The 16,132-nt window shown below is 46.0% G+C and overlaps 1 protein-coding gene across 1 annotated transcript in view; it reads left to right on the forward strand.

Moving 5' to 3' along the window:
* The window catches only part of LOC122928768 (probable glucuronokinase 2), a 113,281-nt gene extending 97,860 nt beyond the window's left edge, over window positions 1-15,421 (forward strand). The window contains exon 24 of the mRNA XM_044281958.1: window positions 15,035-15,421. The gene's annotated coding sequence lies outside the window, so the exon portion shown is untranslated. The remainder of the gene's footprint in view (window positions 1-15,034) is intronic.
* Window positions 15,422-16,132: the final 711 nt, after the last annotated feature.

A 16,132-nucleotide genomic window follows, 5' to 3' on the forward strand; every position in this document is an offset into this window, starting at 1 on the left:
GTTGCAGTGGTGGCTGACGTGAAGCCTCATTCTCTGCTATGACATGCAGACTGATTCTCTGCTGACATGAAGCCAGATTCTCTGTTACGGGACCTCTCTCCTCTGCCTGTGTGTGTGCTGGGCCTAAATATATGCCAATGGACTGTTGCAGTGGTGGCTGACGTGAAGCCTCATTCTCTGCTATGACATGCAGACTGATTCTCTGCTGACATGAAGCCAGATTCTCTGTTACGGGACCTCTCTCCTCTGCCTGTGTGTGTGCTGGGCCTAAATATATGCCAATGGACTGTTGCAGTGGTGGCTGACGTGAAGCCTCATTCTCTGCTATGACATGCAGACTAATTCTCTGCTGACATGAAGACAGATTCTCTGTTACGGGACCTCCCTCCTCTGCCTGGGTGCTGGGCCTAAATATATGCCAATGGACTGTTGCAGTGGTGGCTGACGTGAAGCCTCATTCTCTGCTATGACATGCAGACTGATTCTCTGCTGACATGAAGACAGATTCTCTGTTACGGGACCTCTCTCCTCTGCCTGTGTGCTAGGCCTAAATATATGCCAATGGACTGTTGCAGTGGTGGGTGACGTGAAGCCTCATTCTCTGCTATGACATGCAGACTGATTCTCTGCTGTCATGAAGCCAGATTGTCTGTTACGGGACCTCTCTGCTCTGCCTGTGTGCTAGGCCTAAATATATGCCAATGGACTGTTGCAGTGGTGGGTGACGTGAAGCCTCATTCTCTGCTATGACATGCAGACTAATTCTCTGCTGACATGAAGACAGATTCTCTGTTACGGGACCTCTCTCCTCTGCCTGTGTGTGTGCTGGGCCTAAATATATGCCAATGGACTGTTGCAGTGGTGGCTGACGTGAAGCCTCATTCTCTGCTATGACATGCAGACTGATTCTCTGCTGACATGAAGCCAGATTCTCTGTTACGGGACCTCTCTCCTCTGCCTGTGTGCTAGGCCTAAATATATGCCAATGGACTGTTGCAGTGGTGGCTGACGTGAAGCCTCATTCTCTGCTATGACATGCAGACTAATTCTCTGCTGACATGAAGACAGATTCTCTGTTACGGGACCTCTCTCCTCTGCCTGGGTGCCGGGGCCTAAATATCTGAGAATGGACTGTTCCAGTGGTGGGTGACGGGAAGCCAGATTCTCTGCTATGGAACCTCTCTCCAATTGATTTTGGTTAATTTTTATTTATTTAATTTTTATTTTAATTAATTTCCCTATCCACATTTGTTTGCAGGGGATTTACCTACATGTTGCTGCCTTTTGCAGCCCTCTAGTCCTGGGCTGTTTTACAGCCGTTTTAGTGCCGAAAAGTTCGGGTCCCCATTGACTTCAATGGGGTTCGGGTTCGGGACGAAGTTCGGATCGGGTTCGGATCCCGAACCCGAACATTTCCGGGATGTTCGGCCGAACTTCTCGAACCCGAACATCCAGGTGTTCGCTCAACTCTACCTGTGACGTTTGCCGGCCGCCCCTTGATGACGCGCATGGACTTGCGCTGACTGTGTATCTGGATGCTGCTTGACATATGCGCACAGCGATTCCTTGCGCATGTCGCTCTGTGATGACGTCTGCGGACATGCGCATCACCGAGCGAGAGACGCTGGATCTATCATGGGTGTCTGTGCAACGTGGCCCCACACAGGTACGACTGTTACAATCTGCATCAGCTGTTTAACATGCCTTAATATGTTGGTGATCCCATGTTAATTATGTAGGTGTGACCTGTATACATAATTTTCTATTGGTTGTTCAGCGGTGTGGGTGGTCCCATTATATGTGATTTATAGACCGTGATTTTACTTGTTCAATATGCTTGACAAAGGCTACCCTTAGCCGAAACGTTGCTGCAATTTTTTATGCCTTGCTGTGAGGTGTCTTTCTAAATAAAGAAGATTTTTGGTGATATGCTGCTGTGGCCCTCCATCTTTCTACATATGCCTTTGGATCGCGTTGGATCTGTGATCCCCTGCCCAGCTGCTGCGTGACCACCATCCTCGCTCTCTACAAGCCGCTTATGTTGCTGCTCCTGAACAAATCTACCTCCCTCTCCATAACAGTGTCATCCACAGATCCCCCCCCATAACAGTGTCATCCACTGATCCCCCATAACAGTGTCATCCACAGATCCCCCATAAGGCTGAGTTCACATTGGCGAGATTTCCTCGCGGGTGCAATGCGGGAGGTGAATGCATTGTGCCCGTGCTGAATCTGGACCCATTCATTTCTATGGGGCTGTGCACATGGGCGGTGATTTTCACGCATCACTTATGCGTTGCATGAAAATCGCAGCATGTTCTATATTGTGCATTTATCATGCAACGCAGGCCCTATAGAAATGAATGGGGCTGAGTGAAAATCGCAAGCATCCGCAAGCAAGTGCGGATGCGGTGCGATTTTCGCGCATGGTTGCTAGGTGACAGTCTATTCACTGTATTATTTTCCCTCATAACATGGTTATAAGGGAAAATAATAGCATTCTGAATACACAATACCGTGGTGATGGACCATGTGATCTGACGTCACCACAGGTCATTTAGCCGGTAGTTCATCATTAAAGAAGAGACCGGGAACTACGCGATAAAGAGGAGAAGGTGAGTTAATTATTTTATTTTTTTAACCCTCAATTGATCACCTACTAAGCATTCTGTATTCAGAAAATGCTATTATTTTCCCTTATAACCATGTTATTAGGGAAAATAATAACATCTTCACAACACCGAACCCAACCCTGAACTTCTGTGAAGAAGTTCGGGTCTGGGTACCACAGTCGTTTTTTTATCACGCGGGTGCAAAACACATTGCACCCGCGCGATAAAAACTGAACATCGGAACGCATTCGCAGTCAAAACTGACTGCAATTGCGTACCTAATCGCGCGGGTTTGCCGCAATACACCGGGACGCATCCGTACCTAATCCGGACACGCTCGTGTGAACCCAGTGTTTCATCCACAGATCCCCCATAACAGTGTGTCATCCACAGATCCCCCCATAACAGTGTGCCATCCACAGATCCCCCATAACAGTGTGCCATCCACAGATCCCCCCATAACAGTGTGCCATCCACAGATCCCCCCATAACAGTGTGTCATCCACAGATCCCCCCCATAAGTGTGTCATCGACAGATCCCCCCCATAACAGTGTGTCATTGACAGATCCCCCCCATAACAGTGTGTCATCCACAGATCCCCCCCCCATAACAGTGTGTCATCCACAGATCCCCCCCATAACAGTGTGCCATCCACAGATCCCCCCCATAACAGTGTGTCATCCACAAATCCCCCCATAACAGTGACTGGAGCAGACCTGCTGATAAACACACCTAGGCCACCACCAGTCAAGGTAAAAAAAAAGGTGGTCAATGGGCTGAGTCAAGGGGGGCGGAAAAATTAGCTTTCTCTGGGAGGGGGGGGGGCAGGCCTTAAACTGCATAAGGGGCCCCTAAATTTCTGATGGCAGCCCTGATAACTACTGTGAAGGGGGCACAATGAAGGGATATTTACTGTGAGGCAGCACAATGTGGGCATAACTACTGTGAAGGGAGCCATCTTCTCCTCGCTTCACCATTCAGCTCAGCTGCCGGCACTCCGCAGCAGGAGCGTGATATCTGTCGCACATCATGTTGCTGGTCTGTGTAGCAGCCTGTGCTCCTCCTACACAGCACAGCAGGGCAATGTGTAACAGTATCCTGCCTTCTGATGCTGGGGAGGGCAAGGTGAGCTGTGATGATCATCGGAAAAATTAGGTGAGTATTTACTTTTTTTGTTTTTGTTTTACTTATTGTGAAGGGGGCACATATCTGGGCATAACTACTGTGAAGGGGGCACATCTGGGCATTGCTACTGTGAGGGGCACAATGGGGGCATTACTACTGTGTGGAGGTATATAGTGTTGAGCGCGAATATTCGAATAGCGAATTTCAATCGCAAATATCGGCACTTCGAGCATTCACAAATATTTAGAATATAATTCTATATATTCGGAAAATCGAATATTCTGTTTTTTTATTCACAGTACACATGATCCCTTCCTGCTTCTAGCTCGTGGGCCAATGAGAAGGCTGCAAGAGGTTAGCAACTTCCCTAGCAACTGATAGGAAAGTTGCCTACCCCTTACTATATAAGAGAACCTACCCACAGCCATTTTGTGCTGTTTCATGCAGTTGTGAGAGAGAGAGGAGCGTGATCTTTGTACTGTGCTGAACTCCTGTGACTTCTGATACCTTATATATATATATATATATATATTCCAGATAGTAACATAGTATATAAGGCCGAAAAAAGACAATTGTCCATCCAGTTCGGCCTGTCATCCTGCAAGTTGATCCAGAGGAAGGCAAAAAAAACCTGTAAGGTAGAAGCCAATTTTACCAACTTAAGGGGGAAAAATTTCCTTCCAGATTTCAATCAGGCAATCATGCTGTTATAAAAGCATGTAACATAGTACATAAGGCCGAAAAAAGACATTAGTCCATCCAGTTCGGCCTGTCATCCTGCAAGTTGATCCAGAGGAAGGCAAAAAAAAAAAAAAACTGTGAGGTAGAAGCCAATTTTCCCCACTTTAGGGGAATAAAAAATTCCTTCCCGACTCCAATCAGGCAATCAGAATAACTCCCTGGATCAACGATATCTCTCTAGTAGCTATAGCCTGTAATATTATTACGCTCCAGAAATACATCCAGGCCCCTTATGAATTCCTTTATTGTACTCACCATCACCACCTCCTCAGGCAGAGAGTTCCATAGTCTCACTGCTCTTACCGTAAAGAATCCTCTTCTATGTTTGTACACAAACCTTCTCTCCTCCAGACGCAGAGGATGTCCCCTCGTCACAGTCACAGTCCTGGGGATAAATAGATGATGGGAGTGATCTCTGTACTGACCCCTGATATATTTATACATATTAATTAGATCTCCCCTCAGTCGTCTTTTTTCTAGAGTAAATAACCCTAATATTGATAATCTTTCAGGGTACTGTAGTTGCCCCATTCCAGTTATTACTTTAGTTGCCCTCCTCTGGACCCTCTCCAGTTCTGCTATATCTGCCCTGTTCACAGGAGCCCAGAACTGTACACAGTACTCCATGTGTGGTCTGACTAGTGATTTGTAAAGTGGTAGGACTATATTCTCATCACGGGCACTGTGATTTACTGCTTAGTTTGCTGTTTATTAAAATTCCTAGGTCATTTTCCATGTCAGTGTTACCGAGTGTTTTACCATTTAGTATGTACTGGTGATTTGCATTATTCCTTCCCATGTGCATAACTTTACATTACAGATAAGTGTTAGATAGTGTAGGTTAGTGAGTGAATAGTGTAGCCTATAGGTTCCAGTGTAGGGTGTTAGAAACATTATATAGTTAGCTAATATATATAATCCAGATAGTTAGTTAGTTTTTAGTTAGTCAGTGTAGGTTAGTGAGTGAATAGTGTAGCTGATAGGGTCCAGTGTAGGGTGTTAGGTAGCTCATATATATAATCCAGATTGTTAGTGTTAGATAGTCAGTGTAGGTTAGTAAGTGAATAGTGTAGCTGATAGGGTCCAGTGCAGGGTGTAGTGTAGGTTAGATAGAGATATAGTATAGTGTAGGCTTTTGCTGCCTGTTTCGTATGTGAAAAAAAAAAAGTTTGTTTCTGTGTTTTAGGGTTTCGTGTGGGTAGTGATTAGTGTCATCGTCTTTTGTCTATGAAAAAACAAACAAAACAAAGTATTTTTCTGTGTTTTCGTTTTTCGTGTATATTTCATTTTACCTTTTTTGCCCTATTGTCCCCAACCCAATAAAGTTTGCCTAAATTCCCTCATTATTTTCCATATAAAGAAAGATATATATATATATATATATATATATATATATATAAAAACACATCATGAGTGCACGTGGGTGTGTCGGCGGCCGTGGTCATGGTAGGGGAGTTGGTTCCAGTGCTGGGCCATTACCCACACAGGGGCGGGCGCAGGTGGCAGGGGTGTCCGCCTCATCAGTGATTATTATTATTATTTTTTGGGCGTGGCAGCCGCACCATTTCATCTCAAGACGCCGAGGCAGTGGTGTCATTCGTGATCCAAGCTAGTGGCACAGAGTCCTCTGCCCCAACTCTGAGCAGCAGCTTTCCGCCTCCTGCAGGACCAGCCCCCAAGAATCGACCCTGATGTTTGACAGCGACAGTGAGAGGGACATCTTGGCGGTGGTAATGCAAGAGAGTGAGCTAGAGCTTGGTCCGGATGCTCAGGACCTTTTGGAAGGGATGGAGTCAGTACCCCAGTGACATCCCTTCCAACTGGTGTGGGTGGTTTTGAGCCACAGAACCCCCGCAACTAGTCAGACCCAGGCGTCAGCAAGGGGACAGCGGAGCCCAGTCAGGGGCTCCACGTCTGCTGTTCCCCTCAGTTGACCACTGGTCGACCTTGGGTCTGACGTTACAGAGGATGAAGAGGAGAGTGACTTAGAATCAGTGCCACCTCCCTTGTCATGTGACAGCAGCACTGATGAGAAAGGTAGGCACCCAAGGCAAACGGTGCGCCAGGTCACCAGGGAGCCCAGTGGCAGGGGCTCCATTGGTAATGGCAGCAGGAGGAGGCGGCAGCAGCAGCAGGTGCCGCCTCCACCTGTGCGCACCGAGCCCAAACAGGAGCAAGCCCAGCACCACCCCATCTGACAGGAGGTCGGTGCGTAAGTTGCCTGTTTGGGCTTATTTCACCCTGGCAGCAGACGATGTGTAAATTGCCATCTGTCAGCTGGCCATGCCAGGATGAGGAGAGGGAGGTCTGTTGCTTGGCTGGGTACCACTGCCCTTACCCAGCACCTGAGAGTCAACCACTGGCGGGAGTGTGAACAGATGCAGGGTGGTCGCAGCAGCCATGCACAGGGGACAGCAGCTCCTGCCACTGTCCTGCAGCCACCCCACCCCCTTCCAACAATGCTTTCCCACTCCCTCTCCTAGAGGTACCGGTACCGGCAGCCAGACCTCTGCACCCTCCTCTATCGCCTCCACTGCCCTCCTGCGCCAGCCAACGGTTGCCAACGCATTTGAACGCACTGCACCCTTCGCCCCCGGGGATGGAAGCATGCATGCAACCACTCAATGGGCTCCTGGCAAGGGTTATCACCCAACATCTGCTGCTCTTCAATATTGTGGACTGCAATCCATTCCGGCAGATGTTGGAGCATGCCCAACCCAGATGGCGTGTCCCCAGCCACAATTTCTTTGCGAGGAACGACGTCCCTGCCCTACACCAGCACATTGGGCAGAATGTATCCCTGTGGCTGGATCACACTGTCAGCAACAGGGTGCATCTGACAATGGATGCCTGGACCAGCAGATATGGGCAGGGACGATACATCAGTTTTACAGCACATTGGGTGTCCCTCTGAGGCGCCGGAGAGGGATCATCAGATGTGGTGCTGCCTCCGGGGTGTCCGGGGGAGAACTGCTGCTCTCCCTCAAGCCACTGTCTCCACCGCTGCTGAGCCCCTCAGCACGTGTCCCCGTAGCTACGCAAGTGTGGGGCATGTCCGCTGCCAGGCCGTGCTCCAGATTGTGAGCTTAGGGGAACGTAGACACACTGGACCTGATGTTCTGGCCGCCCTACAGGCTCAGGTCCACAAGTGGCTGACACCCCGGACAGGTATGGTTGTTTGTGCCCTGCCACGTGTTGGCCCCATTCGAGCAGGTAAACAAGATGGTCAGCAGGGAGCATGTCGGCCTCAATGACGTGCTCCCCAGAGTGTTCCTGCTGGACAGGACACTAGATCGCGTGCTCAAAGCTGGGGAGAGTCCCTTGGTGGAGCAAGAAGAGGCAACAATGCTCTGCCAAGACTAGGCCCAGGAGGAGGAGGAGGAAGAATTTGTTGAGGAGTTTGCCGACGTCCAGGAATCTGGGCCTGGTCAGGAGGGAGAGCCGATGCTGGGGACACCGTTAGTCTGGGGGAGGGACGGCTTCCACAGGGAGCAGCAGGAGGACCAAGATGTCATGGTCCCGGGCAGCCAAGAGGAGTCACAGCGGGCTGTCTTCTTCCCCATGGCTGCCCACATGCTGCGATGCCTCAGGAGGGACCCCCAGATCAAGAAAATTAAGGAAAGGGATGATTTTTGGTTGGCCACCCTTTTAGACCCTCGCTGCAAGGGGAAACTGGAGCAGTTCATCCCAGCTAGCCGGAGGGATGCCCGTATGAATAACCTGCGGGCCTGTTTGATTCTCCGGCTAGAGCAGGCAAACCCTCAGCCTCACGCTCCAGTTCTCCCCGTCCATCTCACCCAGCAGGTGGCTGGCCCAAGCAGCGCCAGCCGAGTAGGTGATCTTATGGGTGAGATGAGGTTGTTCTACCAGTCTGCGCGATCCAGTAGCAGCAGTCACCACCAGCGGCTGGCCCGCATGGTGGCAGATTACATGGGGTCCGTCGGTGCTTCTGACAGCATGAGCACCGACGACCCCATGGAGTACTGGGTTGCGAGGCTGGACACCTACCGTGAGATTGCTTAGTATGCGCTAGAAGTACTGTCTTAAACGTTTGGTGAAATCAAATCGAAGATAAACAACAGTAGAACTCAGGGCTATGTTTAATAGTTAAAGTAAGAGCATTTCCACACGCACAATGCAAAGGGAACTCAAGGGATAGGGACTGAACCGCTGTGTAGCCGTAAGAAAACCACTAATCGGTGAGGCAAACCAGAAAAAAAAGCCTTACATTTGCTAGGGAGCATAAAGATTGCACTCTGGAGCAATGGAAGAAGGTTATGTGGTCTGATGAGTCCAGATTTACCCTGTTCCAGAGTGATAGGCGCATCAGGGTAAGAAGAGAGGCAGATGAAGTGATGCACCCATCATGCCTAGTGCCTACTGTACAAGTCTGTGGGGGCATTGCTATGATCTGGGGTTGCTGCAGTTGGTCGGGTCTAGGTTCAGCAACAGTATGTGCTCCAAGAATGAGGTCAGCTGATTACCTGAACATACTGAATGACCAGGGTATTCCATCAATGGATTTTTTCTTACCTGATGGCACGGGCATATTCTAAGATGACAACGCCAGGATTCATCGGGCTCAAATTGTGAAAGAGTGGTTCAGGGAGCGTGAGACATCATTTTCACACATGGATTGGCCACCACAGAGTCCAGACCTTAACCCCATTTAGAATCTTTGTGATTTGCTGGAGAAGGCTTTGTGCAGTAGTCAGACTCTACCATCATCAATGCAAGATCTTGGTGAAAAATTAATGCAACACTGGATAGAAATAAATCTTGTGACATTGCAGAAGCTTATCGAAACAATGCCACAGCGAATGCGTTGCGTAATCAAAGCTAAAGGCGTTTTTTGGTGGCAACTTTTTTTTTCGGACAGGCAGTGTATATACTACACATTAAGCCCGATAGAATAACGGGTGCTAGAACAGTAGTGCATAAACAGTAGGAACAATAGATCTTAACTGTCAAGGGAACTTGACCACATTGGCTTTTTGTGTCGAATAACTTGATTAAATTGATTAATCGTTTCAGCCCTAGTATAGTGTAACCCTTAGTCCTCTGTGTGATCTCTGGACAATGGCCTTCATACATAAACCATACTGTAAAATAGACCTCTCAGATACCAATTGGCACACAGCGCTCCACGCGCTGCCCACACCGGTCTGCTCTCAGTTTCCATATCTGGCACATTGAGTCTGGAGAAGAACACTGCGGCAACGCAGCCTGCTGCGCCGTGTGCTGATTCCTCCAAGCCAGAGGGCAGCAGGACTGGCGGGCTTTAGCGGCGGCTCTGTCATCCTCCTTTTGTCTGTGAAGAGTCATGGCTACCGACGCTCGCACGATCCATACATGATCAGCGCCACACACACGCCGTGCTCCAGTTATCAGCAGCACCCAGCCGTCCTCTGCCCGTCAGAGCACAGAAGCCAGTGAGGAATCGGCTTGCTTCGGCCCGGCTCTGCCTGCGGGATCAGTTCCTTTCCCCTCGGTGATGACTCAGTCATGGTTCCTAGCTGCTGGCGGGGTCCTTGGTGGCTGCCTCCAGTGCATAGCCCAGAATATCGATCACAAATCATGAGGCAGAATAAGCCTTTAGCTGCAAGGCTTGGCTACACACGGATATTGCAGCATGACCTGTGATCGATGATCCGGGCTGCACACTGGAGGCAGCTGCCGAGGACCCCGCCAGCAGTCGGGGACCGTGACTGAGTCATCACCGAGGGGAGAGTAACTGATCCCGCAGGCAGAGCCGGGGACACGTCCACACCAGGGCCGAGGCAAGCTGGTTCCTCACTGGCTTCTGTGCTCTGACGGGCAGAGGACAGCTGGGTGCTGCTGATGGCTGGAGCACGGCATGTGTGTGGCGCTGATCATATATGGGTCGTGTGATCCGTGGTAACCATGCCTCTTCACAGACAAAAGGAGGATGACCGAGCCGCTGCTAAACCAGTCCTGCTGCCCTCTGGCTTGGAGGAACCGGCACACGGGGCGGCAGGCTGCATTACCGCAGTGTTCTTCTCTAGACTCGATGTGCCCGATATGGAAACTGAGAGCAGGCCGGTGCAGGCAGCGTTTGGAGCTAATGTCGTACTAATTTATTGTGGGCTGTACAAACTTAAAATACAATTGATAAACAACTTTGTCAATATTGCTTTTTGTATGCATGGGAACACATTCCTGCTCTAGATGATGAACCTGCTGCTGTAAGAGGTGTCTAAGTTTATTTTTGTTGTTGCCCAGGTCTGGTGGGGGCCCATTCCTGGGAACACATTCCTGCTGCAAACAAAGAACCTGCTGCTGTCTGTTCCTACTGAGTTAGGTGGAGATATGTGTGGGCCTTTGACTCGACCATTAACATGTACAGCTACTGCTGCTGTCCTGATCATGTTAAGTTATGTGTAGGCCTTATACTCCACTGTTACCTTGATCTGCTGCTGCTGCTGTCTGTCCTGATCTAAATGAGTTATGTGTCGGCCTTGTCCTACAGCGTTACCATTTCCCTGCTGCTGTCTGTTCTGTTCCTGCTGAGTTAGGGCCAGCTATGTGAATGCCTTATACTACAGCATCACCCTTTCCCTGCTGCTGCCTGTTCTGTTCCTGCTGATTTACGCCCAAATATGTGTACGTCTGACACTACAGCGTTACCATTTTCAAGCTGCTGCTTGTCTGTCCTGATATTACTGAGTTGCGTTAGGCCCAGCTATGTGTATGCTGTATACTACAGCATTACCATTTCCCTGATGCTGTCCTGTTCCTGCTGAGTGAGGCCCAGCTATGTGTATGCTTTATACTACAGCGTTACCATTTACCTGCTGCAGTCTGTCCTGCTGAGTTTGGTCTAGCTAGGTGTAGGCCTTATACTATACCCTTAACAATTACCTGCTGCTGCTGTCTGTCCTGATCCTGCTGAGGACTACCACCATGGACCACTTATTTGCCCTTTGACTTTATCAACTATCGAGTATTAGAATCCCTTTCAACTGGTGTGCATGCTTCATTTTTTGCGCATGTGCTCTGTTCATCATATATTGTCAATATTTACATATATACAGAATATATATATAGTGGTGTTTCAAAAGTCAGCTATATGCAATCACACACCTGTGTAGAGCAACCTCTATGCGCACGGGAGTGACTTGTTGAATTTGACTTTCTCCACTTACAGCTTACGCATCAGACACCCAGGCGTTAATCAAGTAGCCTTTTAATCCGGAGATTGTATTACAAGATGTTGCAGGGTAATCCAGATGGTAAAATAATTATGCCAACAATAACTTCTAACTCAGAAAATGGATGCTGCTACTCAGAGAGCTGAGCACACTATGAGCAAGGCATCACTGGGAAAACAGGGAGTTGCTAGGCTAAACTAACTAGAAGCATGAAAACAGGGGGGGGGGAGCATACCAATACACAATGCAAGATACTGGAACAGAACATATATATTTTTTTTCTTAATAAAATACAATCATGCTGTGTTACGCTTCATTCATCAAAAATGTTTTTTTAGTTTTTTATTTTATCTGTTATAATTTTGCTTTTCTTGGGCTTTGGGCGGCCCTGGTGTGGTTCTTACTAAAACTAAGTGGGAACCGCATGTGGGCTTCCCTTTTCAAAAGTCTCTCCACATAGTTGGGTGTGACTGGTGTTATACTCATCCGTGTGGTAATCCTGTTTTGGGAATGGAGTATTATTGCCACATGTATAAATCTATATATACATTTTTATTTGATGTTACTTCTTGACAACTATGAAATGATACTGTGCACATGAGATTTTTATAGAATCAAAGCTTTTCATTTTTCAATATAAACTGTGTATATATGCACTGCAGGTCCTAAAAAAATGTCGCCACCAAAAATATTTTTTGGGACCGCCTTTAGCTTTGATTACGGCACACATTCGCTGCGTCATTGTTTCGATAAGCTTCTGCATTGTCACAAGATTTATTTCCATCCAGTGTTGCATTAATTTTTCACCAAGATCTTGCATTGATTATGCTACTGTCTGACTGCTGCGCAAAGCCTTTTCCAGCACATCCCAAAGATTCTCAATGGGGTTAAGATCTGGACTCTGTGGTGGCCAATCCATGTTTACAAATTATGTCTCATGCTCCCTGAACCACTCTTTCACAATTTGAGCCCATTGAATCCTGGCATTGTCATCTTGGAATATGCCCGTGCCATCAGGAAAGAAAAAATCCATTGATGGAATAACCTGGTCATTCAGTATGTTCAGGTAGTCAGCTGACCTTATTCCTGGAGCACATACTGTTGCTGAACCTAGACCTGACCAACTGCAGCAACCCCAGATCATAGCACTGCCCCCACAGGCTTGTACAGTAGGCACTAGGCATGATGGGTGCATCACTTCATCTGCCTCACTTCTTACCCTGATGCTCCAATCACTCTGGAACAGGGTAAATCTTGACTTATAAGACCACATGATCTTCTTCCATTGCTCCAGAGTCCAATCTTTATGCTCACTATCAAATTTAGGCCTTTTTTCTGATTTGTCTCGCTGATTAGTGGTTTTCTTACGGCTACACAGCTGTTCAGTCCCAATTCCTTGAGTTCCCTTTGCATTGTGCGTGTGGAAATGCTCTTACTTTCACTATTAAACATAGCCTTGAGTTCTACTGTTGTTTATCTTCGATAAGCTGAAAGATAATCGCGCATGCAGTAATGATCCAATAGGAGACTCATGACTATTTGCTTAGTTAAATCAAGGTGGTGACTTTTTTTTGGACAGGCAGTGTATAATATTCTTGAAGCCATGTCACCATTTTGGGAGTTATTCTTATCATTTCCAAGGTTTGCTATCATGTGACAGGATGCGATTGGCACCATTCACTTTTGTCACTGCTTGAGAAAAGGTCCGATTGTGTGGACTGAAACTTTGCTTTTGGTTGAATAAACGCACATTTTCTTGAGGCTGTGCCGTGTCGTGTGTGTGTGTGTGTGTATATATATATATATATATATATATATGTATATGTGTATATATATATATATATATAAAAATACGAAAAATGGCGGCACTGACTACAAACGGAGAAAATGGGTGCACGTTCCAGGGGAATCGACCTCTTACCCCAATTAATGGATCCAGAAAAAGGGACGGCACTCCGGTCTTGAAAAAAGTGAAATTATTCTTTAATCAACCTTGCGGTACCGCAAGGTTGATTAAAGAATAATTTCACTTTTTTCAAGACCGGAGTGCCGTCCCTTTTTCTGGATCTATATATATATATATATATATATATATATATGTATATATATATATATATATTTAAATAATTTTTATTTAATTTCTCTTAAAAATCCTTTGAAATACGAAAATGGCAAAGGAATATATTGCAATTTGTATGCATGGGAACACATTCCTGCTGCCAAAAAAGAACATACTGCTGTCAGAGGTGTATACGTTTTTTTGGGGGTGTTGCCCCGGTCTGGCGGGGGCCCATTCCTGGGAACATATTACTGCTACAAACCAAGAACCGGCTCCAGTCTGTTCTGACTAAGTTTGGCCCAGCTATGTGTAGGCCTTATACTACACCATTACCATTTACCTACTGATGTCTGTCTTGATGATTTTGGGCGAGCCATGTGTAGGCCTTATGCTACACCTTTTACCATGTACCTGCTGCTGCTACTGTCTGTCCTGATCCTGCTGAATTTTGTGTAGGCCGTTTACTCCACCATTACCTTTACCTGCTGCTGTCTGTCCTGATCCAGATGAGTTTGCCCCAGGACTAAAGAGGCCTTCCTGCAACCTTACAGGTTAAAATTTATCAAAAACAACAATATTTAAAAACGAAGGCACATGTTAGAATAAATAAATAAATATTTATTAACAATTCTGATAAACAAATATGCCTTTAAGACAACTTTTTTAGTTGCTTATGGATGTCCAGCAACTCCTGGATCCCCTTACGGTGCAGCTCCTCCAGCTGATGCACCTTCTTATCCAGCTGCTGCTGATGTAACCTCCTTTGCTGCTCCCGTATTATCTTTTGCTGGGCGCTGATCTCCAGCATTGCCCTGTGGTCGGCCTGCTGCAGCTGCATCATTTTAATTTTTTATTTATCGAGTACTGTTAGGATTTAAAAAAATATAAAATTTACTTTCAATTAAGATTAAGAGGCAATTAGTGTATTGTGTGGAGTATTTGTTAAAGCACTGATGATTTACATTACAATTTGTTAATGATATTTATGATGATTATATCGTTTGTTAGTGATAGTTCAGTATAGTATAATGTTGGCTAGTTGGTTAGTTAGTGCTAGTTCAGTACAGTATAATTGTATTTAGTTGGTTAGTTTATGATAGTTATGTAGAGTATAATGTTATTTAGTTGTTTAGTTAATGTTTTTTATGTAGATTACAAAGTTAGTGTCCAGTGTTGTTTTCTATTACTGTAGTGTGTGTTGTCCCCTCATTTGTGGCTCTTTGTTTCTGTACATGTTATGGATACAGAGTTATATTGCTGTGTTCACATATTTACACTTTCTGGTGGGGGCTGGTGACAATCTCCTCCTCTTCTTCCTCGTCAGGAGCTGGGGGAGGAATGCGGCTGCAAAGAGGGACCAGTCTCTTCAGCCTCCATGTCCACCATTTCGTCAACATCAGATGATGGTGGAGCATCTGCATGCTGGGATGGTTCAAGCATGCTCTCCCTTCTCCTCCTCCTCCTCCTCAAATGCGGAGACCACAACCACCACCATATCCTCTGTAGAATGCCTGCGCCGTACAGAGGGAACTGGAACCCCTATAATCACACAATGTTCAGAATTTAGACAAACAACTCCGAACATGCAAATTCACCTCTTAATGACTGGGCCATTTTTCTCCTTTCTGCCCAGGCCATTTTGAGCAAATCTGACATGTCACTTTATGTGGTAGTAACTTTAAAATGCTTTTACTTATCCAGGCCTTTATGACATTGTTTTCTCGTCACAAATTATATTTCATGACAATGAAAAAATTCTGTCACAAAATTTCATTTGTATTTTTTTTTTAAATACAAAATTTAACAAAAGATGTAAGGTGTCAAAAAATGGCATTTTTTAAACAGTTTTTATTTTCTTTTTTTTACAGTGTTCACCTGAGGGGTTAGGTTATGTGATATTTTTATACTGCTGGTTATTATGGACGTGGCGATACCTAATATGTATATTTTTTTGTATTTTATTATTACACAATAATAGTATTTTTGAACCAAAATAAATCATGTTTTAATGTCTCCATATTCTGAGAGCCATATTTGTTTTCCTTTTTGGGGCGATTGTCTTAGGTAGGGGATCATTTTTTGTGGGATGAGGTGAAGGTAAAATTGGTACTATTTAGGGGGTCATACGTCATTTTGATTGCTTTGTGTTGCACTTTTAGTGATGTAATGTGACAAAAAAATGGTTTATTTAGCACAGTTAAAATTTTTTTATTTTTTTACGCTGCTCACCCGAGGGGTTAATTCATGTGATATTTTTATAGAGCCGGTCGATACGGACGCGGCGATACATAATATGTCTACTTTTCTTTTTTTGACAATTTTGTAAAATTTTTATTTAACTTTATTTTGGAAAAAGAACGCTTTTTTTCTTGAAATGTTTTTTTTCTTGTTTTAAAACCTATATTTTTTAAACTTTTTTTTT

Source organism: Bufo gargarizans, chromosome 2 (assembly GCF_014858855.1).
Source record: "Bufo gargarizans isolate SCDJY-AF-19 chromosome 2, ASM1485885v1, whole genome shotgun sequence".
Lineage (NCBI taxonomy): Eukaryota > Metazoa > Chordata > Amphibia > Anura > Bufonidae > Bufo > Bufo gargarizans.